This window comes from Apteryx mantelli, chromosome 2 (genome assembly GCF_036417845.1).
Source record: "Apteryx mantelli isolate bAptMan1 chromosome 2, bAptMan1.hap1, whole genome shotgun sequence".
Lineage (NCBI taxonomy): Eukaryota > Metazoa > Chordata > Aves > Apterygiformes > Apterygidae > Apteryx > Apteryx mantelli.
This window is the reverse complement of record NC_089979.1, coordinates 1,708,927-1,736,207: the sequence shown is the minus strand read 5'-3', so window position 1 is coordinate 1,736,207 and position 27,281 is coordinate 1,708,927. Positions and strand designations below refer to the sequence as shown.

At 50.9% G+C, this 27,281-nt stretch overlaps 1 protein-coding gene across 1 annotated transcript in view; it reads right to left on the bottom strand.

Moving 5' to 3' along the window:
* ZC3H3 (zinc finger CCCH-type containing 3) overlaps positions 1–27,281 on the bottom strand; it is a 157,351-nt gene that overhangs the window by 63,567 nt on the left and 66,503 nt on the right. The window lies entirely within an intron of this gene.

Below are 27,281 nucleotides of genomic sequence, written 5' to 3'. Positions count from 1 at the left end.
CTTGCGGCAGGCTTGCTTTCCTAAAGGGAAGCTGGCGTTACGTGGGCCTCATATTTTCTGTCTTCATCCACAAGTTTTTCCCAAGCTCTATGACGGCTCAGTTTCTTCTGCCACCTCATGACCAGCATCTCAGCCAAGACGACTGCATTCAGACTATGTTCTGGGATTTTAGTTTCACGGGCATTTCACATTGCTTCTGGCCAAGACGATCACGGCGTTTATCCCAGCAACCCAGAGTTTGGACTCTTCAGTTCAGGTAAGGACTACGGAAGCTTCTTCACCAAGGTCTGCTGCTCCACCGGCTACTTTCTCCTGTTTAATCACTTCCCCTTCCTTTCCACAATTTCTGAAATGCTGTCTCGATAAATCGTAGCCTCAATGCCCACTTCACACCACTATCTCCCTGCCTGGTTCAATTCCTCGTGCTTTCAGCTCTCACAAAGCTCTTCCCCAAAGCTCCCAGACGTTGAGAGTTCTCCTCCCCGTCTTTCAGAAGTCCAGCATCTGACCATCCCCAGCCTGAAGCAGCTCCGCTTGCTCCCTGCTCAGCTGAGACCGCAATTCAAACGCACCCTGCCTGTTTTCAGCATACGGTCTTCCCTCCAGTGAGCGATCCGGTGCCATCCGCTCAGAGCTGCAGAAGTATCTCCTGAAATGCCTCAACAGTGACTCGAGCTTCAAGTCCTAACACCGTAAAAACTTCTCCATTGCAAGAGTCGCTTGGAGGAGAGGAAAAAAGGAAAGAATCCTTGTGGAAGAGGCGATTGTGTAGATGAAACCGTTTTCAAGGTAGGTCAACTTTCAGCCTAAAGCCCCTGACTGCGTCCCGTTAAACCGCTTAAGCTAAGATTGAGAAAGGAAGTGCTGACGACCCCGAATGCACAGCTTTCCGACGCGCTTTCTAATGCCGCAGCAGCTCAGCAATTATGCCAGCAAGACCGGGGGACCATTGTACCCATTAATTAGATTCCTTTCACCCCATTAGCTCCGACTATTGGACAAAGTTCATTACGGTTTAATTCTGCTGAGCTGAAACGGATCTCCTGCAGCACGAGAGACAGGCAGGTGCGAGCGGCTTTGGCGCCTACGTCGCGCGGTTGCTCCGCTTGGGCGTCCGTGCCGGGAATCGCGCTATTCGGGCAGCGCCCGGTCCCGCGTCCACCTGGAATAGGACGTATAATAACGCTTCATCCTTCCGGAGCAGCACGCTGCCACCCTCGGGGGAATAATTACAGAGCCCTGTAAAATGAGCAGGAAAACGAGAGCGGATCGTAGCAGACCTCCCGTAATGACGTGCAAACGCTGTTCGCTCTCCGACTCGCGCAGATCCTAGGAAACCGTACTTCAGATCTCCGGATGGGCTCCAAGCACAGTATCGCACCGTCCTGCCTTCTTTCTAAAGCACAAATCCGTAAAAACCACTACGTAAATGCTAAGGATCGTCACAGGCTCGACGGCCCGCGGATCGAAACAAGCTCAGCGCTACGCTGCTGTATAGTAAACGTTTTCCAAATTTTGCATTATTGAGTAAATTCACAGTCAAGTGCAAAGCATAAGCTTTTGAAACCCAAAACAGCAAGCTCGGTCCCCAAAGCAGGCTGCTGAGGAACGCACACGATTTGATACTGCGGCCGTATCGGCAGCGCAACCTTCCAACTGTTTTGCGGAATCGCCCCCCGAAATCTCAGCCGAACGGAGCCATCTGCATCGCCTTCAGGACCGAGACAGCCTCAGCTTCGAATATTTTCCAAAACAAGCAAAATATTCTACAAAATAGAGTCAAACCCCCGGCAAGCTTTCCCCTCCCGCCTGCTTTCCGAAACGCTCCAGCTTAATTGCTTTTTCCAGAGACAGCTTCTTTCTAAATGCTTTTTCGCAGGCAGTAAATAATAACACTAACAACAGTAACAGCGGCGGATATATTTTAATTAAAAGAAAACTAAATCTTAACAAGGCAGCGGGGCTCAACGGCAAACGGTACGCCAGGCTCTGACTCAGCACGGAAGAGGTTAAAAAGGTTTAGCGGGGCTGAATTAAAGGGAATTAAGCACCGAGGCACCAGCAATTGCCGGCCAGCTCTGGAGAGCTGCGTGCCCGCGGCTAGAGAATTAAACGCAAAAATAAAGCCTGGGGGTCCGGATCCCGTGTCTTAACACCGCTAGCCCGTCCGCTTTGGTTGAGAAAACCGGATCCTGCCCATCCGGTGACACTATTTTCGTGACCTTTGGTTACTTATCGCTCGACGGCTGCACGTCGGAAAGCAAAACTGCCCCTAATTCCTCTACCCGACTTTCCCAGACGTGAAGGGAGACTACGCTGCAAACCAGATCGCTTTCGATACGGGTAGCTACGTACCCACGGTAACGAAACGTTTTAAATTAAAGTTCATTAACTCCCTAAGCATGCGCAAAATACTATACGTATTTTCCCCGCGAGAGCTGGGATTGCGGCCTCTTCTGCGTCCTAAGGAACAAACGCTAAACTCACGTTTCTGAGGCTTATTTCTCCGAATTCACAATAGTCAGCTGTTATATATCCATATACCCAGCATATCTGCGGCTTTTGGGCACCTATGACAAGATGACCAACAAAACTGGGCTCAGCACCCGGAGCTCTCCCACATGCCGATTCCTTAGCACGGGCTCTTGGTTTTCCCATAATCAAACCATCCAGGCACTAAATATATTAATAAACGTTTTGCGTATATCTGTATATGCGTACACAGATTTTTCTTTTTAATATAAAATGTATATTTTATAAATATATAAGGCAGCCGTAGAAAGAAATTTAGATCCGCTTCAAAGCGAACGATAATAATCCAATACTTTGGAGAGTTTTAGTGTATAAAAGCTACTCCTTGGCCAGACACTTAAAGGCAGCCGAGCTGCTTGGCCTCTGTATATACTGTAATGTATAAAAATGATTCAAAGGCCCCCATCACGGGGCAGTGTATTGGTTAGCAATACTAATTGCATTGCCTCCCTTACAAATGCTATTGCTCCATTATTAAAGGGTCGGGACTATTTTATGTGCTCCCATCTATTCAATTGGTATTTCGATCAATGGCTGCATTACAAGCTTTCCCTTTAAGAGCCTAATAAACAACAAGATGGAAAGTAAAATTCTCCATAAAATGACGCTTTTAAAAATCCATTTCAACCGCGGCTCGCGGTACTTTGCAAAGCAGGCTGCAAACAAGCGCAAAGGTATTCCTCTTGGCTTCGAGTTAAAAAGTTCAGCAGGTGACGGCGCGGTGCCCTCCCCGAAAGCTGCGCCAGCTTTTTCCCCGGGTTTGGGGACAAAGCTCCGAAATCTGTTATCCGAGGAAAGATGGGATACGTTATTATTATTATTATTAATAATAATAAAGGGATAATAATAAAGGGATATAATATTAATATAATAAAGGAATAATAATATTATTATTAATAAAGGGAGGGGGGAAAAAAAGGAAGAAGAAACGTTCCCAACAATTTTCCCGTGATCAAAAAATGAGGTATAAATCTAAATATCTACTATCTGCCTATCAGCGCAAGTCAGCGGCTCACTGTAACGGGGGTTTTACAAGCAGCTTTGGCAGCCAACGCGCAGCGGCAAGGCACCGCTTGCAGAGCGCGCTCAACCTCCCGGGCTCGGGAGGGATTCGGCCGGGCTTAACCTGCCGTAAGCTACCGGCGCAGGCGCACCCGAACCCAAGGTGCTAAACCGCGGGAAGCGCCCTGCGTGCTTGCGCTCCGCCGCAGCCCCGGAAATCACAGCGCCGGACGAGCAAAGCGCACGAAACGCCGTGCCGCCGCGATAACGCCACGCCGGGGAGCCGACCGGCGCTAGTTAGAGCGCTTAAAAAACACACAAAAAAAACAAAACACACAAAACACACACACAAAAAAACACACAAAACAAAACACAAAACCCACAAAACCCGCAAAACCCCACAAAAAAAACACATAAAACCACAAAAACCCGCAAAAAAACCGCAAAAAAACCACAAAAACCCACAAAAACCCACAAAAACCCACAAAACCCACAAAACCCACAAAACCCACAAAAACCCACAAAAACCCACAAAAACCCACAAAAACCCACAAAAACCCACAAAAACCCACAAAAAAAACACAAAAAAAACACAAAAAAAACACAAAAAAAACACAAAAAAAACACAAAAACCACACCCACAAAAACAACACAACACAAAAAAACAAAAAACACAAAAAACACGAAAAACCACAAAAAAACACAAAAAAACACAAAAAACACAAAAAACACAAAAAACACAAAAAACACAAAAAACACCAAAAAACACAAAAAAAACACAAAAAAAACACAAAAAAACACAAAAAACACAAAAAACACAAAAAAACACAAAAAAACACAAAAAAACACAAAAAAACACAAACCACAAAAGCCACAAAAGCCCACAAAAGCCCACAAAAGCCCACAAAAGCCCACAAAAGCCCACAAAAGCCCACAAAAAAAAACACACAAAAAAAAACACACAAAAAAAAACACACAAAAAAAAACACACAAAAAAAAACACACAAAAAAAAACACACAAAAAAAAACACACAAAAAAAAACACACAAAAAAAAACACACAAAAAAAAACACACAACCCCCCCCCCCAAATCAATACCTACAGGAAGGAAAGGGCCACTCGGCACATTTTATCCGAGCCGGTCGTTCAGCGGGGCTGACGAGGCGCCTTTCCACACGCCGCCGTCAGCGCGGGAAAACTCAGCGCAGCGACAAATTCGCGGGCGCCCGGGACGCCTCCGTCGGCCGACGGCCGTTTCCATGCCCCTCGCGGCCCTTTTTTTTATAGTCGATCTACAAAAACGTGGGCGTCTGGGCCGGGCAGGCCGGGCACGAGGGGAGCTCAACGCCTTTCCGAGGCGTTTGGCTGATTTTCCGCTGAAGCTGTCGCTCGCGCGCAGCTTTGGCACAAGCCACGGCAGTGTCGCCGGCGCAGCAGCGAGGCGCTTGATCGGGGGCTTAACCGGCGAGATTGGGAAAAGGGGGGGCCCACGAGCAACTCCGGCGACGCGCAAAGCGTTAGCGACCTTCGACGGGAAACACGGGCTGCAAAGCCCCTACCCCGCACAGCGTGCGAGCTGCTGGGGCAGTGCAGGGTGACGGCTCTACCGAGGCCACCGGACCGTATCGGATCTCTACGTCTCCCGAGATGCAAAATCCCCCGGCCCCCAATTCTGGCCGGCAAAGAGATGCGCCCGCGCATTCCCGCGCATTGCAACGGATATCCGGAAACCAACCGAACGTGCCGCCGCTCTCCCGTTGAAAGCTAAACCAGCCCTTCGGCCTGGGCCGCGCGGGACTCGCGCAGAGCCGTCTCCTTCTGCTGGCGCCGCGCGGCTCGCAGAGGCGAAGCCCTCCCGAGGCTCTTCGGTCGGCGAGACGCCGGCAGCCCGACCGCCCTTTGCTGGAGCAAGGCGCCCGGCTCGCTCCCGTTCCCGGGAAGGATGCTCGGCCGCCGACCCACACGCCAGAATTCCCCCCAAAACCCTCGGAGCAGCTTGGGGCCAAACCTAAAAGCGGCTTCTTTCACGGCGAGGACGGACCTGGCCTCTCATCCGGCCTAGACAGCGTTATCGAAAGGCAAAAGAAATAGCGAAGACGCTTCAAACTTTATAAAGCGCTAGCATCTACGAGCGATAACTCAACGATCATTAAACTTTTACTGCTGAGAGTCACTTAAAGACCATATTAATGGGCACTACAGATAAAAGCTGGAAGCGGACAGAAAAATCGGATTATTTTCTCACGCAGCGAGGTGCTATAAGCAGAGGGAAGCACCTCGCCCTCCTCTCCCGCGTACGCTCAAGGCTGCAGCAGAGCTGGCCCGTACCCGTGATTTCTGCAGGTCCACAGGGCAGCGTGGACCAGCAGCACCCAAAAAAACACCCGAAGCCAACACCGAGCGCCCCATCTCCAAGGCCATTGCTCACCCAGGCCGCTGCCAAAAGGTGGGACGTTATTTAAGGCTCGCCTGGAGACGGGGGGAAGGAGCAGAAGATGGAGAGGAGCCTTTCTCGGGTCTCGCAACGCTTTCCCGAAGAGCTGGGAGAGGTCGGCAGGGCCACCAAGAGTCTTGTCCGACGCCAAGAAGCACCAACGTCGCGGCGGAAAACGAATCCTCACGGCACTTACCTGAGCTGCTCTCCCTCGTTTCAAGCGTGGAAAGGAAGGCGCCGAGGTTTCTCCAAAACGTCCAGGGAACAGCCACACTTTGGCCTCAAGGGGACCATCTCTGTCCAGGCCCCTCTGCACTTTACCGTGGCCTCCCTGAGGAGCCCCCAGGACCTTCTGCCCTCTCGCACCTCTACAAATTTACCCTCTCCGATTTTTGCCGTTCCTTTTTAGATTTTTCTTCCTGAGCCCACTGTCAACTTCCATGATTCCTGTATTTACACCAGAAAGCGAGACGTGCCCATGTTACAGGCCAAGCACTCGCAGGCAGAGGGGTGGAGGTATCTGCCTGGGGTTCCCCAGGACGCAGGCGGCTGATGGGCAAGAGATGCCCAGGTTACCTAGACCCCAAGCTGGAAGCATATTCCAAAATCCATGTTTTCATCCCTAGAGAGCTTTATATATACTTAGCACTGTGCAACTTCTTACCCAATACTCAATCCCAGCCTTTTTAAGAAACCAACACATCAACGTTTGCCCGCCGCTGCCCGATTCCTCCGGGATTAGTTTCAATTCATCCCTGCTCCCATCGCTCCCCGTTGCTCCCTCCAAAAGAGGCGCAAGAGACAGTCGTGCCACCAGCCCAACCCACAAATCAATTCGCTTCCATTACGGCGCAACCGAAAACGTTTCTTTTACTTTCCCACGCTCCAGCATCCATCGAAGTTCAACCCGCCGAGGAAAAGGCTTCTTCGGGAGGGGACGTTTCGACCGGCGGCGTGACGCCGGGAGGCTGATGAAGACTTTCCTTTCCTGCCTTTCCTCATGTTGAAAACTCCTGCGACGGGAGCAACTAAAGCGGCGGGGCACTGCCGCTCGGCACACGACCCGGCATGGCACGGCCCAGCACGGAGCCGGAGGCGGCAGCGGGTCAGGAAGGGCCGGGCAGCATGGCAGCGCCCGAAGAAGAGACGGAGCGACGGCTATAATTTATCCTCTCCTGCCTATACTTTATGGCTTTCTTAATTCGGCTCCTGCTACTATTAATGTAGTTAATGTTGAGATTATATCTATTTTCTGGCGTCAGGCGGTGATTTATTCCGGCCATTTTTCCGGTGCCGGCTCCCACGCTGTTAAATCAAGCGACTTGCCAATTAAGTGCTGACTGGGGAAGTGGATGCAATCTTAACAGATATCTAACCGCAAATTAAACGGGGCGTTTCTTCCGCTCTGCGGTGCACGGGGCCGGAGAGCTGCAAAGGAAATCAAGCGGCGGAAACGGAGCGCTCCCGTCGACCACCGCGAAGCGGCATCGCGGTAGCAGCTCACGGCAAGCGGCGTCTTCAGGCTCCTTGAATATCGAGCAGCTGTTAAAAATTAAAAAATAATAATAATAATCAAAAGCGGACGGGAATTCTGTTTAAGGGATGTACATAAAAAAACAACACATGGCAAACCAAATTTAGCAGGCAAAAGGAAAAAAAATAATAATCCACCAGCACAAAGAGATTCTGGAAAAGCAATTTGCGGTCACCTTCACTGCTGCGGTCTCGATCGCACTGAAACAAATTGATAAGATTAGCTGCTAAATGCTCGGAGGAGCTCAGGTCGGCAAGTTTGAAATATGCACGTAGGCTAAAATCCGATTGATTATTTTAAAGGCAGTTTACTACTACCCTTATAACCGGCGTAAAAGCAGTATTTAAAACAGTGTTTAATTATGTGAGTGGACGACACGGCAGCACGCACGGCAACGAAGTTTTAGCTCCCTTTTTTTTCCCTCCCTCCTACCAATTTGAAGTCTCATCTAGGTTCTTTTTGGCTGCATCGTTACTTGCTTTTGGTTAAATCCACCAAGGACTAAGCGCCGTGCAAGATCCGAAGCCACAAATACATCTGCCCCAAGAGCCTGCGATAAAATAATTCATGCAGAGCGCTCGATTCTTAGCCAAATACACAGTTCCACCGACCACGTATTTTAAACCACATACCAAACTCGATCCAACCAACGCAGCTCTGGCTAAACCCAACAGCTCATTCCTAAGTCTCCTCCTGGCCACCAGGTAGTCCTGGCTGAGTTAAAAACGAGCGGAGCATCGAGCCCGGGTTGAACTTTTCCCTCTTTCATCTTCATGGCGTTTTGCACCAAATGGGCAGTTTCTTCCGCGGCAACGAAAGCGGTTCACCCTCACCACCAAGCCAGTTGAACCTTTGGTTCGACCTCAGCAAAAGCAGGTTGACGTCACACAGAATCACAGAACGGCTGAGGTTGGAAGGGACCTCTGGAGATCAGCCAGTCCAAACCCCCTGCTCAAGCAGGGTCACCTCGAGCACATTGTACAGGATCGCGTCCAGGCGGGTTTTGAATATCTCCAGAGAAGGAGACTCCACAACCTCTCTGCGCAACCTGTTCCAGTGCACTCTCACCCTCACAGTGAAAAAGTATTTCCTCATGTTCAGATGGAACTGCCTGTGTTTCGGTTGGTGCCCGTTGCCTCGCGTCCTGTCACTGGGCACCACTCAAAAGATTCCGGCTCCATCCTCTTGACACCCTCCCTTCAGATATTTGTACACATTAATAAGATCCCCTCTGTCTTCTCTAGACTAAACAGACCCAGCTCTCTCAGCCTTTCCTCAGAAGAGAGATGCTCCAGTCCCCCCATCATCTTTGTAGCCCTTCGCTGCACTTGCTCCAGTAGTGCCACATCTCTCTTGTACTGGGCAGCCCAGAACTGGACACACTACTCCAGATGTGGCCTCACCAGCGCTGAGGAGAGGGGGAGGATCACCTCCCTCCACCTGCTGGCAACACTCTTCCTGATGCACCCCAGCAGACCATTGGCCTTCTTGGCCACAAGGCCACATTGCTGCCTCATGCTTCACTTGGTGTCCACCAGCGCTCCCAGATCCTTCTCCGCAGAGCTGCTTTCCAGCAGGGCAACCCACAACCTGTCCTGGTGCATGCCGTTACTCCTCCCTAGGTGCAGGACCCTGCACTTGCCTTTCTTCAGCTTCAGGAGGTTCCTCTCCGCCCACCTCTCCAGCCTGGCCAGGTCTCTCTCAATGGCAGCACAGCCTTCTGGTGTATCCGCCACTCCTCCCAGTTTTGCATCGTCAGCAAACTTGCTGAGGGTGCACTCTATCCGTTCATCCAGGTCATTGATGAAGAAGTTGAACAAGACTGCACCCGCTACTGACCCCTGCGGGACACCGCTAGCTACAGGCCTCCAACTAGGCTCTGCCCCGCTGAGCACAACCCTCTGAGCTCTGCCATTCAGCCAGTCCCACCAAACCGTGCCGGGAGCAGATCCCACGCCGGCGCCACGAGAGTATTTCTAGTACGGCGCGTGACTCCCCGGGTAGGTGACTTCAACACGAGAGAAGGCTTTGGAAGCTGGAAAACAGCAAGTGCCTCCCGCCGGGGGAAGTAGCCCCACGGCATCGGTCCCTGCCCGGCTCTCTTGGACCACGGGGGCTTTCTGAGCCCAGCTCTCCGGGCTGCCTATGGACAGAGAAGCAGCGTGCACTGATTTTTCAGGGCAAAGCACGCACAAATGCCAGGTCCCCCAGCAGCACCTAAAAAAATAATACTCCCAGTGTTTCTTCGGCTGCATCCGAGCAGGATGTGCACCACGCCACGGCGGCTGACGGGATTTCATGGAGGGCCGGGGTTGCATCGCCTGCAGCCGCCCCGGCGCGATTTATCCCGGCCGCCCCGCATACCTCGAAATGAAAAAAAAAAAGAAAACAAAACAAAACAAAAAATCCTACAAAACCCTTTTCAGGCGGCTCCGAATTAAGAGCCGCGCGGAGGCCGCCGAGCCCCCGCCGGCCGCGGCGCCTTCCGCGCAAAGAGGGAGCGCGGCCCATTTGTTAGAGCGATGAAAGCAAAGGGATCTAAAAATTGCACTCCTCCGTTAATGAGCAGCCGAAGGGATCGGTAAGCATAATTTCAGAGGCTAGTAATATTTTATATAATCGCCGAGCGGTTTAAATTGAAAACCCCCAACTGAATCAATATTTACTGCATTGAAACGAAATGAATAGTAATAAGTCACTAAGCTCCCTGTCCTGTTTCATAAAATAAAAAATTATAAAAATGAGCACAGGCGCAGAGAGACCATCGCATTAACTTTTACGGCACTTGGGGAGTCGTAACCGACTCTTCTCATAAAATAAGATTTTTCAAAAACCTCTGCCGGCGGAAGCCTTTGCTTCGGCATCGCCGCCGGAAAAAAGCAAAGCCGGAGGCAGGAGTTTCGCAACGAGGCGTCCGCGATACCCGGCGCGGCCCGCGCTGTCCCGCGCGCCCGGCCCTCGGGGCTGAGCCCGCCGTTCCTTTTCAGCCCAGCTGCTTATTCGCCATGCAAAAGAGCCCTGGGAATTTGTCGGGTTGGAGCAAATGGGAAAAGGCATTTCTCAACGCGACTCCCACCAAAAAAGCTCCAAAGCCGTTCCGGCCCCAAAAATAATACTTCCCCTTTGCCCCCTCTTACTCGTTCATTTAAAAAGCGCTTTAAAGTAGCGTTTAAGATCTCTCCACCACGAGCGGAGACGCTGTGCTACATCTTGTGACGTCCTAAACACCCTCCCCGTTCAGGCTTCCCAAGCCGCAAAGCGTTTTTCCATATAAAATTTGACAAAAAGCAGAGACCCCGGCATTTCCGTCGAGCCTCGTCTTCCGCGGCGGCCTCCGCTCACGCATTTGTTTCCATTTCCAGGGGAAACGCAGGCGGGTCCTGAGCTGCTCGCAGCCGCGCAGAGGCAAATCCATTAAAATAATTCCATCAACGACTATTAAATCCAGATTCGTTCGGGAGGATTAAAAACACAGGAAACGATTTGCAATCAAAACACACTTCGCCCTGCAAAACCGCTGCTGCCTTCGGACAGGTGGCTCCGGCACTCGTGCCAAGCGCGGGAACCCCGCTGCCCTTTTTCTCCCATTTTCCCAGCTTTGACAGCTGTGACCTTCCCGACCCGCCCGCGTCCTGCTGCAGAGCCGCCTGCCAGCCGAGGCCGGCGGCCGGCACGAGGACCCCAGCAGCGTCAGGGACCGCGGGAAACATCTGTGGCCGGCCCCGGCGCCAGCCCGCGGAGCGGGGACGGTGCCGGCCGCAGATGTTCCCGCAGTCCTCGGCGGTCCCGGGGTAACGGCGCGGCCGTCGGCCGACCGAACGGGACAGCTTGGCAAGTTCAAGCGCGGGTCTGCAATTCATGCGCAAACGCGGGTACCATACAGATGACCAGCCTGGCCTCGAAGCCCGGAGATGCTCTGCCTGGAGATGCTGGGACAGCCGAGGAGATGCCACCTGGCAGCAGACAGGACGCGTTGCTGCTATGAAATTAAGGGATGATCACTTAGAAGTTGCTGGTAGCTGCGGTTGGAGATATCCAAAACACCTCTTAAGTCCTTACGTTAGTTCTTCCCACTAATGATAATCCCACGTGAAAACCACAAACCTTTCCTCTCGTAAAAAAGGAGGTTTGGAGGAAGCGCCGCCGCCTGCAGAAAGCTCTACCGCCTTGCTTCGAAGGAGCTTCCTCCATCAGACAGAGAATTTGAGGCTAGAAAGCCTAAAACGCAGTACTCTGCTCGGGAGAGATTAAAAGAAAATCACAGCTGAGCGCAGCCAGAAGGAGCGGGCGCAGGCACCTCCCGAGATGACTGAGCCCTTCATCTTTACGATACCTCCAGGTGGTACTTACTCAGCACGAAACAAGTTAATTCTGATCATTCCGAAAGCGGCTGAAGTAAATAAATTCACGGTGATTGAGAAAGCTGATTACACAGTTCTCGCAGAGCCAGGCGGGAAGACGGTGAGAGGAGGCTCACCCGAGGATTCGGGCTCTGCCACAGAGCTCAAGACCAGCCACGTGGTGGGCACCAAGTGGTGCCACCTTCCACTGGAGTCTCAGGAAACCTTGGGCTAAAAGGGACGATATCAAGAGGCAAGCGAGCCTCAACAAAAAGGTGAGGAATTTGGCCTGTTCCCCAACCACGTCACATCAAAGCTAATGTCTTTTTTGGGTGTATGATACCAAATGAACGTAACACACTACTTGGGCTATTCGTCTACACGTGAAGCCTAACATATGCCTAAACCTGATTAAAACTATTCTGCGTCCAAGGGCAAAACCCACCCATCTAGAGAGCAGTGTGCAGTCCGCTGCCTTGGAGGTCAACCTGCAAGGTGCGACATCTCCTTCACACGTTCCCTCACCGCCAGGGTGTCTGAAGCATTTTCCAGCCACCGGAGAAAGGCTGCTCCTGCTCCGCAGAGTTCACCACCTGCCTGCCAGGTCCATCTCCTCCGTCTCTCATCCCAACACGCACGGTAGAAACTGGAGGGCTGCTCTTCATAGGACAAGCGTCCTTCCCACCGCCATGCATACCTTTGCAGGCACGGTGACCTACCCCTTCTCCAGACAAGAGGAGCTTGCACCAGGCAGAGCTCCGGTGGCGCGAGCTAACTGGCACTTATGAGATGTTTCTCAGGGCGCCAGTCCTGCTGGCAAGTGGCATCCGTGCCTTCTCCTCTGCACCGCAACAGCACACGTCATTCAACCCGTGATGCAAGAAATACTAGAGGGCAGCACCACGCACGGCCACATGGAGCCCCTTGGCACCTCCTGCACAACCTCGAGCTACTTCACGGTCAAACCAGAAGTTCAACGCACCCCATTTCCTTTGAAATTCCTTCTGCCTGTTGCCAGACCAACCACCTGGGAGCTTTGCATGGATCACCTCGCAAACTCTCCAGCATCTCCATCTTCACAACCCTTGGACAAGTCCTTGCACCCAAACAGCCGCAGCTAAAACCCTGGTGTGAAAGGAGGGCTCAACCAGCGGGGTCTGCATCCTGCAGCCCACCCAAGTCCCAACGGGATAAGGACACAGCTCGGCTTCGCCAGCGAGCCCCTCCGCATTCCCTAATCCCCCAGTTTTTCCAGCAGTTTCCCAGCTCCTCTTTTTCTCACGCCAGGAAGAAACAGATGGAGGCATCTTCCAGCCCGCAAGAGAACGACTCACGTTTGCTCAGCCCAGAAAGAACGAACCGGTGGCAAACGAAGCTGGAGGACATGCCAAGAGAAGCAACCTCGCTGCACCCGGAAAGCAGGGAGCTCTTTTCCGGGGATTTCCCCCAGCAGTGGGCCACCTCAGGCCAGCAGCGCGGGGCAGTCAGAGGGAGGGAGCCCCGTTTAACCGCCGCTGCTCGCTCATCAGAAGCGATTAGGGGCATTTCTGGAGAGCACAGAGCTGCCGCTCAGCTCCTACCCTGGAGTGATAGGACTCTCCAACCCTATTTAATTTGGAAATTAAATACCTCATTGCCTCGCGCAGCTGTCACTGTCAGGTGAAAAAAGCAGCGACTGTAAATACCCAGCGCCAGAAAAAGATATTCTCAAAACGCGATGCTGTTAGGGGTTATTATACTTAAAAAAGAACAAAAAAAAATCCAAAAATTCAAGACTGCTCTAACACGAGTTTAAAATACAGAGCGTGCGCAATTTTGCAAACTGTATCGCCAAGCAGATTTCATCCCTCAAGCTTGCTCTGTTGCTATCGATGCCTGGGTTAGAAAGGGTGAATACTCCTATCAGAGAAGATTTATATTTTTTAAAAGATACAGCCAGCATCTGGGGAATTTGGATGGACAGAAAGGCACAGCGGTATCTGAAACCCCCGTGGCCCCACGAGGCGTTTTATCCTGCGGCGCCTGGGCAAGAAGAAACAGATGCCCCCGGGCTGAGCGAGGAGCTTCCAGGGCTTCGGAGAGCCGCTTCGGCTCCTGCCATCACCACGCTCGCTCCTCGCTTGCCTTCGAGCAAGACGTTTCATTCCCCCCCCAGGGCCCAAATGGTGGCCCGGGTGCGGTGGGTGACCCTCTGCCTTTTCCCACGCCGCGTCTGTCCGGGGGAAGCGCTCCATCCTAGGAACCTGCACACCAATCCATAAATAACATTTATTATAGCGTCCATCAATTACTTTTTTTTTCCCCTCTGCTTTCTGCTAAAAAAAAATAAATAAAAAATAGGAGTTAAGGCTTTTTTTTTAGCCTCCACGCTGCATTGAAAGACCTTCCCGAACACGGACTCCAAGCAAGTGAAGAGCGAGGGCAAGCCCCAACCTACTGACTCGCAAACGTGCCACCGCTTTTAGGACATCTCAGATGCCTCCTTGAGGGAAAGGAGCCACCACTGCCATCCCCACCACGCTGCTAGCGGCGAGCGCCTCCGGCTGCAGGCACCCAGGATCCGATACGGGCGCCCTGCCTTGCGGAGGGGCACAGACCTTACCGCAGGTTGCCCCTGCCAAAGGAGCGCGTTGGGGTCTCAGCCCCTGAAGACAGGCTCCCCAAGGAGGAGATGCCTCCAGGTGCCTTGGCGCAAGCTTTCCCCTTTCCCCACCTGAGTTCCTGCACCAGACTAGGCAGCCACGACTCAAAAGCGCTGATCCTTAGCTCAAAATGCTCAACTTTTAATCCATGAAAACCTCCTTGTTGAGGACGCTCTGCTTTGCTTTGATAGCTACTGTTCTCCAAAAGCTGCCTTAAAGCAAGGAGAGGCAATTACAAAAGAGGGAGGGGGGAAAAAAAACCTTCCTGGCTAACGAATTCCCACTCATCAGCAAATCCTCTAGCAACCGATTGCACGTGTGCGCGCTGTCCGTTACAAACGGTAAGTAAAACATATTAGCTTAATATGCGAAGGGTTGGGAGCACCCCGTGAGCAAGGCTTTGCCCATGAGCGGCAACCCATTAAAAAGAAGTAACGCAATCGCTTCTGAACACGTCTGTGCTGTTATACAACGTAGGAGAGGCGCTATATGGTGTTGAGTCCCTCCACATACGTGACGCAGAGCAAGCGGCATTGCCCGGCAAGACGGTACCCTTGCTTTGAAGAGCCCTAAGCCTCTGGTTGCTCCCCTGAACCCCCCCAACACGAGCGCAGCTCGCAGCCTTACTGAACTGCAGAGGATTTCTGTTCTCCTTCAAGCTTGGTCATCGTCCCGTTTGATCCTCTTCCGTAGCACCATTGGGTCAAAGGATCCACAGCGTCCCCCGTGCAGCACCGTGCTCCTGGTTTGGGGGCAGCAATGCCCCTCTCGCAGGTCCGCTCAGCTCTCCGGGCATTCGCGCTTGGGCGAAAATTTACAGCGGAAGATATTTGGCAGAGGTTCGGGCTGCTGCACAGCTCGTGGGATCCTCCTCGTCTTCATCACTTACAAAAGCTGCATGCTCCAGCTTTCCAAACAGTTAAGATACCTATGAGATGCAAGACTGCTTTCTTCTTCACCCCAAAGCAGGGCAGAAAGTCTCGATAAGCAAACTGCCTCTTATTTTCAGTAGGGATAATTTATACCGCGCAATGGCAGAGTTGCACGCCCAAGTAAATCCTTACAAAATGTATGTCGTGTTCGGTGTTACAGATGGTTACCCTTCCGTAAAACAGAAAATCTCAGTTGACAAAATACGTACCCCGTTTACACGCCCCTGAAGCAGCGAGGTGCAAGAAATCTTTTATTCCTCGGGCATCAAACACCCCTGCAGCTCCCTCCCCACCTCGCAGTGGCCCATAGGGCACAGCCTGAAGGATTTATCACAGGCAGAAAGAGAAAAGGTGACAAGCTGCAAATGGGAAAAGAGGGGAGAGATGCTGAAGGCTGCATCAAAAAGGCCTTAGCAGAATGAGGCACGGATCCAAAACCTGGTCCTGGGCTGGTGGCCTGTTTGCTTTATCTGTCCAGCAAGGAGCATGGACCCTTTGGAGCACATCCGTAGAGAAAAGCTGGTGCCGAGGACCCAACATCCATCCGCACCACAAACATTTTGGAGGGTTTACTTTGTTTTAGCTCTTGTTAAAATTTGGTCCCGGGGACCAAATGCCCATTAGCAGCTGGAGAACATCTTCAGGCTTGGTTTCACAAGAGAGGGGTCAAGTTTGAGCCCTCCAAGACCGCTGGGTGAAGCAAAGCCCAGAAACCAAGGGATGCTCTAGAGATTCACTTCAAAATACTGTCTTGACCCAACTTCAAATACCAGTAAAATACCCAAAGTACAGTACCACGCTTTTCTCTAGGGGTTCGTAGCATCCAATTTCACTTTCCAGATAAGAAACTGAAAAAGAAGGGAGACCTGCTGTTTATACGTCATCCAGGTTATGGACCGCTTGGTCCATCCAGCTCATTTCCACCCGCCGCAGGAATCTACGGCCAAGAGGGTGCACCGAGCTCAACGTGTCCTACGGCCGGGAGCGTACAGGGAGGATCGTGCTCAGCGGACGCGCAGGCAGTTGGGGAAGAGCCCGGTGGTAGAAACTGCCTCTCACGTGTCTTTAGTTTACAGGAGACATCTGTGTTTTGCTGGGTTTAAGCATTACGAAAGCAAAACTATGCCCAAATGATGCTAAATGAGAAGGTGCTGCTTTCATTCCAAACTCCGCTCGCCGTTTACATAAGCGTACGAGTCCCCGGCAGCCAAAAAGGCAGCTTTCTGCCCCGTTTGGGGCGGACGTTTGGGGGCCGCGCTCCAAATCCAGCGGCCGAGACGTTGGCTGGCTTACAAGGCTGAAACCGCATTTAAGCGGCCGAGGAAGAAGCCCGGTTATTCGGAGGTGCTTTAAGCCCACGGGATTTTTTGGCTTTTATGAAAAAGGGTTATTTTCGGGAAGCTGCAGGATGGATCTCCCAGCAGGAATAGGTTTTGGGGGCTAGGAAAATTGGGGCTTTGCAAGGAAGGACGCACTCCATTAGCGCGCCAGGCGCACCGCTCCGTTGCGGACGGGAGAAGCTCGGGAGAAGGGCTGCGCCAGAGGGACCGATCCCAGAGCAACGCCGTATCCCGTCGAGTAAAGAACCCGTAATTGCCTCCCCAGGTCGGAGAGCGGCGGCGCTATTTTTAATCGAATCAATTCAAAAATCGGCTAGCTCCATTAACCAAAATTACAAGAGGAAAATCCCATTATTCTTAAGTATTTTCATATGCATTTAAAGCTCGTAGTTAACCTCCGAGTGCCGCTTTTATTTTGGTTTCATTAGTTCCTCCGAAGTAGAGCTCGATTACTGCGCGGCCCTGGGGCCGAGCGGCAGCCCAAACCGCTCGAGGGAAAAAGAAAAAAAAAAGGGGGAAAAAAAAAAAATCAAGCACAAGGAGGTGCCTGGGAAATCGGGATCCCCGGGAAGAGGAAAAGGGACATCGCTCCCGTTGCAATTCCTCCCCATCCCTAAAAAAGAGGTGGAAAAGACCGAGACTCGGCGATTCGCTCGGCAAAGTCAAGTCAAGCACCTGGATGTTGGCTCCGTTTAGAGGGAAAGAAAGGGAAAAAAAAAAAGAAAGATTGAATATTATAAAAATATCTCGCTTTCTACAAGGGAAGGGAGCACCGAGTGTATGAAAGATTAATCCACAGCTTTGCCCAAAAGAGGCGACATTGTTTTTTTAAAGCCTCTAACTAGGCACTAACAGAAAACGGATTACGTTAGGGCGGACGTCAGGACTTCTCCGAAACAATACGGGGTTGTGTATCTCCTGCCATCCTCGTTAAAAAGATTAAAAGTGCTCCCGATAGAAAAAAAAAAAACACGTTTTAAAACGGGAGCCGCGCTTTCCCCCCGCCTGTAACGTCTCCAATCCCGGCAGATGAATTCCGCCTTAATGAGATGTCATTCTTGAGAATGGTTTAACATCCCTTCAAAAAAAAGAAGAAGAAAAAAAAAAATCTTATCCCTAAACCTCGCAAAACCGCGCAGAGATTATTAAAAAGGGAATTTACCACCCAGACAAAAAATAAAATAAAATAAAATAAAATAAAGCAAAATCGGGCCCGCCAATTCGCAGAATCCATGACACGGCCGTTTTTAAATGCGATGGAAAAGGCTTTGCAAGTTATCTGCTTAAAGCCAGGCTTTCTGTTTACTTCTCGCTTTCATGTCAAATGCATTTGGGGAGGGGAAAAAAAAGTGACAGGAACTTTAAGGACATTAGTCACATCGCAGATTAACGTGCCGAGAGCCCGGGGATGAGGACGGCAGCGAGGCCGCGGCATCTCGATAAAGGAGAATTAACTCCCGGCGCCCCGACCGTGGGACCGCGATGCGGGTTCCCGCGGCCCAGGGTGCCCCCGCCGCCGTGTCCGGCGGCACCTCGCCGGAATGATTTAGGGATGTCGGGGCGGGTGCTGCTCCCTTGGGCTAGGTTCAAAAGCCCGGTTTGGAAACCGATACGGCCCGGCGGCCCGGGAACGGCGATCCAGCGGCCTGCACATCGCACCCGCGGTCCCCAGGTGTGAAAAGCACGCTCCCCACGGCTGCAACGTCGTGGGGAAAACAAATAAATAAATAAAAATAAAAAAAATATCGAACACCATGGGAAAAAATAATAAATGGATCAAGGAGAAAAGACAGCCTCCAAGATCAAAAAAAGGGAAAAAATATATATATCCCTGTCTCCTCACAATATATGATAACTTCGATTAAAGCTTCTTCCCCGTCAGAGCACTCAGCGGTTATCAACGGCAGCAGCCTACGTTAACATTTTTCTGCATTTTCTCGGCAACTTTTCAGATGGCACGTGACACCCTGGCCCGGAGAAATATGGATTCCCTCTCTCTGGACACGTTACGGCCCAGGATCAGGGACAAAACTTCTCCTGGCATCGCTCCAGCCATTCACATTCCCACCACGAACATTAATTTGCAAGCTTTAGGGGGAAAAGCTCTGCAAAGCCCGAACGCCGTCGCCAGCTGCGGATCCCACTTCCCACCAGTCCAGCTGAAAGGACGCAGCCTGCGCTCCCCCCTAAACCAGCGTGTCTCCATCCCATAATACCACAGTCATGGTGTCACTCAATCTGTATTTTCACAACTATATTAAGGGGGGAAAAAAAAAAAGTTCTCATTAGATCCAACCAAGGGCTCAAAGGCTAATCTGATTTCCACAGCCACCAGCTGTGGAGGTTTCTCAAGGAAGAGGTGTGAATCCCTAGGAAGGTCCCGAGGGACACGGCCATGGGAGACGTCTCTTCCCAATGTACAAAGTCAACATAATTATAGGTTATACTCTGCCCTCAGAGCTTTCAATCTCGCCCCACTAAAACCCTGCAATCTAAATACCTTGTGGTGGTGACCTACCACAGTGGTTCTCACATGAGAAACCTTGGAGTTTTCAGATTTCTTTGAAAATTTTTGGAGTTGCCATTCCAACCATTTCCTGGTTTTGTTAAAGGAATTAGGCTTTTAGGACAGTAACTGGTTCTTCTTTCCCGGTTTGCAAGCAGCCCCACGCATTCCCTACCTTCTGGCTGCTGCCCTCCCCAGCCCCATTTCAGAAGAAGCAGTAGGTGTAGAGCTAATTCGGAGATAATTCACCCAATATTCTCCAAAGCGCAGAAAACGCAGTGACCGATGCTGCCGTTTTCCCCCGCTCTCAAGCAGTTCTTGGTCAATAGCTAATTTGGAAAGGATATCTTCATTTCCTACCAAGACAAAACTTCTTTTTTCTTCTCGTTATCTCAGTCATTTGAGTCGCCGGGAATACAGCCCATGATGTTTCACCCCGTATCTTCCCAAAAGCTCTGGAAATAATTCGCCAGTAAATTCCAAGCCATCCTGGCGATCAGAGCGTAACTCAACGCCGCCAATGCCAACCCAGCGGAGAGGGCTTTATCTTAATGCCAAAGCGTGAGACAAGACCCAAACGGTGTCCGGTCGGATCCTGATGAATTGGCCCGCGGGGGCCGCTCTGCCTCTGTAATTGTAAGCTCAAGCAAAGCTAATCAATTGTTGGGTTTTCAGACAAATTACTTGAGCAAAAAGCACCAGCATAACTCAAATACTTCTCGATACTTTTCGGAGCTGCCACAAGAGTTGGGTGAGCAAGCGCCATTTCCAGAGCCAAGATGCTCGCTGAGAAGGTGACAGCGGCGCCTGGGCCAGGCACGGTTTCCGTGGAAAGTCACGAGGATACGCTGCCCCCAAAAGCGGATATATTGAGTTTTAATGCTTCCGCCATGCAACTAGGATTCGCGGCAAGACAACCGTGCGGTTCTGCATTCTGCAAGAATTAGAGACAGCAACGAGTATGGGAAAGCCGTGCTGGCACGCGCCCATCGCGACACACGTGTCTCTGCCTTGCAACCCAAGCATTCGGCTCACCCGAGGCTCGCTTCCCCAAGGGTTTAGCTAGAAGTGATGCGGAAAGTTAAAGCACATGCCACGGCCGACAGCGTGGGAGGACACGGCTGGCACCCCAAGACCAGCACGCCGTGGTTCTGCTCCCCGTGCTCCAAAGTGCAACATAACCGCTGCCCTCCACCCCAAAAGAGGGACTGGAGAGCTTTTTCGGACCGTGCTGTAATGGTATCTCAAGGAGGCAAAGCTACTCTTTCCCTCCTGTGAGGACACATGTAACAGGACTCGAGAAATGTCAGCAAAACGGGATCAGGTAGCGAGGAAAATCGGAAAGGCAAACACTGCTCTGCCAAAAGCCAAAGGAGCCCAGGGCAGTGCTGGGAAACATCAGCTTCCAGCCCTGCTTCGCGGGGACGGCAGGGGGTGTGGGACGTTAGCTGGAACGAGCTCAGCACTGTTCTTCCAGGGCCGCCAGAGCAGCACAGCCCGCTGAGGCTGCCTGGCTCGTTACACGGGATAAAGGGGGTGCCACTGTACCACGGGTGCTGCGTTGGGGAGACCATACAGCCAACGCTGGTATGGGCATCATCACAAGTCCTTCGGCAAGGCACTGTGCACAGGGGATGTATCTCCACAGTAAGGGCTCATCATCTGAACATGGGACATGGGAGAGAAGCTGATGACGCTGCACAAGAGAGGAGACCCAGCACAGTGTGAGGACATCACTGAAGACCAGTGGCCTACACACATCCCAACCAGAAACCTTTGCTGGTCAGCAGAAGCTGGACAGGCAACATCAGATCAACTGGACAACGAGTCAAATTGAACAGCTAGTGATGGATATCCAAAAACCACAGGCAAGAGAGCCAAAAGAAATCAGAAACCAAATCAAAAGTCACCCACCGTGAAGGAAAGGAAGGGACAAGACAGGGAGGTCAACGTGGCCAAGTGATCTGGAGCGCAGGATCTCAATCTCCAGAAAGGGCAGTGACCAGAAGAGAGATGGTGGCTTCTCCTTCTCCCAGGCATGAGGATATATAGATGAGCGCAGCCATAAGACATGGAAGGTGGCAGGAGAACAGTAGCATCCAATGGATCAAAAGGCAACGGGGAAACAGCAACGGCACAAAGCGATTTTCACTTTACGCCGGGGGAAGTGGCACTTCCGCCCCATACAGCGCTCGAGCATCACCCAATTTCACAGCCTGAATCACCCATTTAGCACCACAAGGCAGAGCGACTCACTGGTGTCTACTCATGTGGACACATGCTGAGGACCCGACTCGACCCCACGCGGCTCCTGGCTTAGTCCACTCAGACTTGCTCCAGGCCAAGGGATGGAAAGAAAAGGAAGAAGAAAACAAAATTAAGACACACAAACTAATCCTCTGCTGACGAGTCTTTTCTCTTCCACTGAGCTGGCACTTTCTCTGACAACTGTTATATTATATTATCTGTTCTTTATTTATTCATAGCGCTGGAGGAGTAGCACTCTCCCTCAAGAGGACCTGCAAAGTTTTCTGAAGGAAATATCTGAGTTTCTGCATCAGTGCCAGACTCCATTTGCAGACAGGTTACTTTTCTTTCAAACACTCGCGTCATTATTTTACAAGAAAACCGCTCAAAGTGGGTCAGTGCTCAACTCCCCCACCACAAGGGCGTAGAAACGCAAGATCAGCTGCTACGCACCAGCCTTGCAGAAAGACTTGTTATAAAATGACTTTGTCTCTCCACGAGAAGGTCAACTGTGGTCCCCACCAGCAGTTTTGTGCACCCGGCGTCTCCCACTCAAGGCCCTGGGCTGCACTGTTAATTCCTTCGTTGGTGTTGGGGCAAGTCCTCACACACCTTGAGGAGGCTCCAGGTCAGGCACGCTGCTCTGGCTGAGCCGTCACATCCCACTCACGCGAACACGGGCGTTTCATATCCCTGCCTTGCGGCCCACGCTCAACGGCATTTGTGTTTGCCCTATTTGCCCTGCTCCACCTGCGAGATATTCTCCCTTCAGTGGAGCGACCGGTTTTGCAAGGAAGAGCATGTGTAATAGCAGAGAGCATCCTCCTGCTACCATCATCCTCATCTACCAGCTCCAACCAAGACACGTCAGGGTGCAGTAACGCGACCACCGTATCCCTAACAAAAGAAGCCCCAGCTCTCCCGTAGGACTTTCTACAAGCCTACGGCACCCTCAACCACCAAAGACAGCTTCTGCTGCCTCTCGGCAAGGTACATCAAATCCGGACATCCTGTCTTGTTTACTGGGCGAACTGGTCACAGCCTGGCCGCATCTGCTCACACCACTTGAATCGCAGAAAAAGGCTGGGCGCAGGGTCTTCTTGATAAAAGCGACAGCAGAAGGATTGCAAAAAATTTCCAGTACCTGCTAACGCCGTCGAAACTTAGCGCGCCACTTCCTCCACCGCAACTCCTTCACGTCAACTCCTTCGGCCCTCTCCTGGCCGCGAGAGGTTTGAGCGGGGAGACGGTATCCCTGCGTGAAATCTAAGTGATGACCAACCGCAATGTCAATAGGAGAAAATGAAATTTAAGGCAAGCAAATCACAGCCTTCCCGAGCTGCGTTCCTGCAAAGCAGAGCGAGATAAGGGGGAGGAGTGAAAGGGAGAATCAATAAATCTTAACCTCATTCACAATGATCTGGAGCTCTTATTAAGTAAATTAATTTAAGTTAATTTAACTCGATCATGACTCCCGATCACAGTGATTTAGTGAGGGGGAAATTGCATTAGGAAAGGCCACACTCACTAGATAGAAGAACGGAAGAAAATTAGATCCACTTAGCAATGTGAATTAATATGGAAATAGCAGGTGTAAATTTAACCTTATCAAGAGAGTGAAAATTATCTTCATAAATTTGGAGAAATAGCCCCCAAGTTGCTTATAAATCTATTTAAAACAAAAATATTACAAAAAGTGTAGTAAAATTAATTTAAAATATACTCCCATCTATCGCCTCCAGAAAAGTCAGCAGCGGGGCGAAGTTTAATGCGATCCAGCAGCAAGGGGGGAAAGCACCTCACTGCCGAGGGATTAGCAGGGGGGACCTGCGGGACCAGCAACGACTCGCCCCATCGCTTGCATTTCCCGGGGACGTGTCCATCGCCATCGCAGCCTACCGCTTCGGGGGACACGTTTTCGGGGGACTTTGCTGGCCACATCGGTTGTTTTGACTGCCCGCTGTTTTGACAAAAGCGCTGCAAACCAGCGTTGGCTGCTAAGCAGGGATTGCAGGAGACACCCGTCAAGCCAGACACGTTCCTGTCCCCAAGAACATCTCCCTCAGCTCTGCTGGTCCACACGTGCGGGATACATGTTGCATCAGCAGCCGGCATCCCCAGCTGGGATAGAAGCGCTGCAGGGATGGTTGCTCTGTCCTTGCACAATCTTTGCTCCCAAATATCCGCAATTTAAGACAATAAGTCACGTGCAAAAAGCAGGACGCAGAGCTGTGATCGCTACTCGTCAGTGATCGGAAGTGAAGACGGCAGGACCAGGCTGCTTTTTGTAGCTCCAAATTAGACCTCGTTCAAAACAAGCTCTTTTTCCAAATAGGGAACGAGATCCAAACTTGTCTCAAAAGATGTTATCGAGCCATCAGAAAGAAGAGGAGGAGGAATCTCCCCATCCCATTTTGACGCCGCAGCTGGGACAGGGAGGGCAGATCCCTCCTGGAGCACCTGATCCCGAGCAGTTTCCAACTATCCGAACGCCTGGACTTCCCCTCCCTTCCTCGGAAAGCGGCTCCCAGCCTAACACTTCATTTCGTGTTGCACGTCCAAGAGGACGCGATCAACAGCGGAGCGCAAGGAAAAAAGCATAAAAAAGCCCAGGAGAAGCACTTGCCATGTGCTTTCGCCAGACAGTCCAGATGATTGATCACACACAACGAAGGTAATAGGCAGACCGAATACGAGATTTATTGCTTCTTGAAAATATAATTGTTTTAATTTGCTGATGGCGTTTTATCAAGATTTGCCTGAAACAGCCGCAAGATCTAAACTGCGTCATTTAATGAAGTCAAAGATTAATACGGATAAAATTACTCGACAAGCGGGTGTTCTCGGCCGCTGGCGGCAGGACAGTGAGATTCCTGCTCGGGAGAAATGCCTGCGCTGCCGAACGAGGTGGCTCGCCAGGTTCTGGGGTTCCTGCCCCAATCGCGGCCCGAAGCCCCTTCCCCTCCCGCGCCTCCCGTCGTGCTTCACCGGCTGGGAAAGCCGATTGCAGAACCTCACCCACCAACCACGAGTATGGACAAGACACAAATTCCCCTCCCAGGAATAAAACTGGGACGGTTATGGAGCGGGACGAGCCTGGCGCAGCTCACATTTTTCTCTTTCGAGGCCCCAGCGAGAGAAACGTTAAATGCGGAGAGACACTGAAACAGCAGTTTTGTCCAGATCCCTCGCAGAGCATTTCATGCTCACAAAAACCAGAGAGAAAAATCAATCTTCTCGCAGCTTTCCCAACAGAAGGGCAGTATTTGCAGCGAATGCAGTAACAGAGGGAGAACGGGCATCGTAACCACGGAAAGATGGGAGCAACCGTTCCCACGAAGGGTCCCCTTAGGGCCTTTAAATAAAGGAGCAAGACTTGCTCAGAACTGTTGGTTCAGGACCAGAGAAGGGAGATGCTTCCCAGCCAGCGGCCAGGAAGGATGAGCTCAAGGTTGACGGGGGTGAGAGCATCCATTGGGGACAATCTGCCCAACATGTTGCACTCAGCTCCTGGGCCATGGCCACACATGGGGCCTTGGGCATCGGACAGATGGCCGAGAGTAAGGAGAAGCAAGGCTGGGCTGTGGACAAACCCACTGCTAACCCGTCACCAGAAGCAATGCATCCAAACAGACGTTACGTGAACATGAGAACGTGAGAAAAAAACTTCTTTACTGTGAGGGTAACAGAGCACTGGAACAGGTTGCCCAGAGAGGTTGTGGAGTCTCCTTCCTTGGAGATGTTCAAAACCAGCCTGGACACAGTCCTAGGCAACGTGTTCTAGGTGACCCTGCTTGAGCAGAGGGGTTGGACTAGATGGTCTCCAGAGGTCCCTGCAATGCTCAACCCTTCTGTGATTATCAGGGTAATTTCATACTGAAGCACATCGAGACTTAACTATGGGAGCGACTTTACATATCACCCTGGAGCTAATCTGAAAATCATTTATCCGTGAGTGTTTGCTTGGCTGCTGTTCAGCCAGCGCCCCTGCTACATTTATAAAGGTATTTCCTACTTTCCTCCCCGGCCCCCGAAGCATCTGCCACCACCAGTGACTGTCGCCATGGGAGTGACCAGAAGCAAACAGAGTCAGTATTTTAACAGCGCTGCAGGAGAAAACACGAGGAGATTACAAGCTGTGAGAAACAAATCTTCATTTGCACACAAAATACCAGGCACTGTAATTACCAGCAGCAAATTATGAACCTCCGAGAAGCAATACAATTTAAGATTTTACCATAATATACTTGTAAATTCATGATACAAAAGCCATACTTTAAAACACAAACAAACAAACAAAAAAAAAAGCCTCTATTTGGGCCAAAGAAGAAACAGAGCAATTATGTACTGGATGGTTTGGCTCTCTATCACAGTGCAACAGCAGCGGGCAAACCAGGACTCTATCTGGCAGATAAGATGCAAACATATGTTACATCGGTTCAACACAAATGCAAGATCAGGGAGTAGGAAAAAGAATTTGTGGTTTGTTTGTGGAAAGGAAAAAGCAGGGAAGTTGGCCCTGAGGACCTCAAAAGGATTTGAATGGAGGACTCTTCCTTACACCGGAGGTGGCACCTACAGGTAGAGCAGCAATCGTACCGAAGGAAGCAAAACAGACACTCTTTGAGAGGAGTTAGAGGAGATGTAGGGATCTCAGGACTAGAAAGAAGGTGGAAAGATATCAAAGATAAAGGTAGAAGGTGAAGAAGGAGTAGGAGGAAGCTCAGGCAAGTTACTGCAGCCTTATGTTCGAGAGCTCCCTGTGCTACCAAGCGGGAGACGCTAAGCTGGGGTCAAACTGGAGCTCACGACATTCCCATCTTCTTTGCATTCCCATTTCTCCAGCCCCTGGAACGTGAGTCACATTTTTCATAAAGCCTTCTGCTTCTAAACATCTGGAGAGAGAGCAACCATTCCTCCCAAAAGGATCCCACATTTTCCATATGAGATCAGGCACTTTGAAACTGAGACCAGTATAATAAAGCCAGACTAGGAGCTTCTAAACCAAGATCTTTTGGCATAACGGGAAGAAAAAACAGACTTAGCTTTAAATTAAAAAGAAATAACAACTGTTTTGAAAATAAACAATTGCTTTTCTTTCTTTAAGTCTGTTTTCCTAGTACTTTGCCTCATCACCCTCAAGTTTTCCAAAAAACGATCCTCCACTCAAATACGAACCTTTGTGAAACTCTGAGCCAACTTCACTTAGTGCAGGGAAAAAAACGAGCAAAGTTAGGCTTTAAAAACAACCATGGCAATCTTTGCCTCTCCATAAAAGTCAACACACGCCATAAAAACAGTCAATCCTTGGAGTACTGTGTAAAGACAGAAAGGAAATAACCCTTGGAAGAAACCGCCCTGAGCAGAGCGTTGATGATGTTAACCGTTGTAGCTGCTCCACCAGAGGAGCTGATGGTAGGGGACAGTCCCCAGCATCCCCCAGCTCTGCGGGTCTGCTACACTGAAATGAAGAAAAACAGGCAAGGCCGTACCGGAGTAGAGCCAAATTCTCCTTACCCAGCACGCTACCTCTGAGAAATCAGCATTTCAGGAGGAGGAGGATGCCAGCAATGTGCAGATGTGGAATAACCCGCTCTCAGCCTTATCTCAGGAATAGCCAGGATCTGAGTTACGGTCAAAACCATGAGTTCTGATAGCCCCATTTTTAACAGCATCAGTTATCATGACACCCCGTGTTCATGCACAGTTTCCAGATTTTGCCTTGGGCTCTGAAATGTTCTTTGGTTACATGCTCCATTAGATAATTACGGG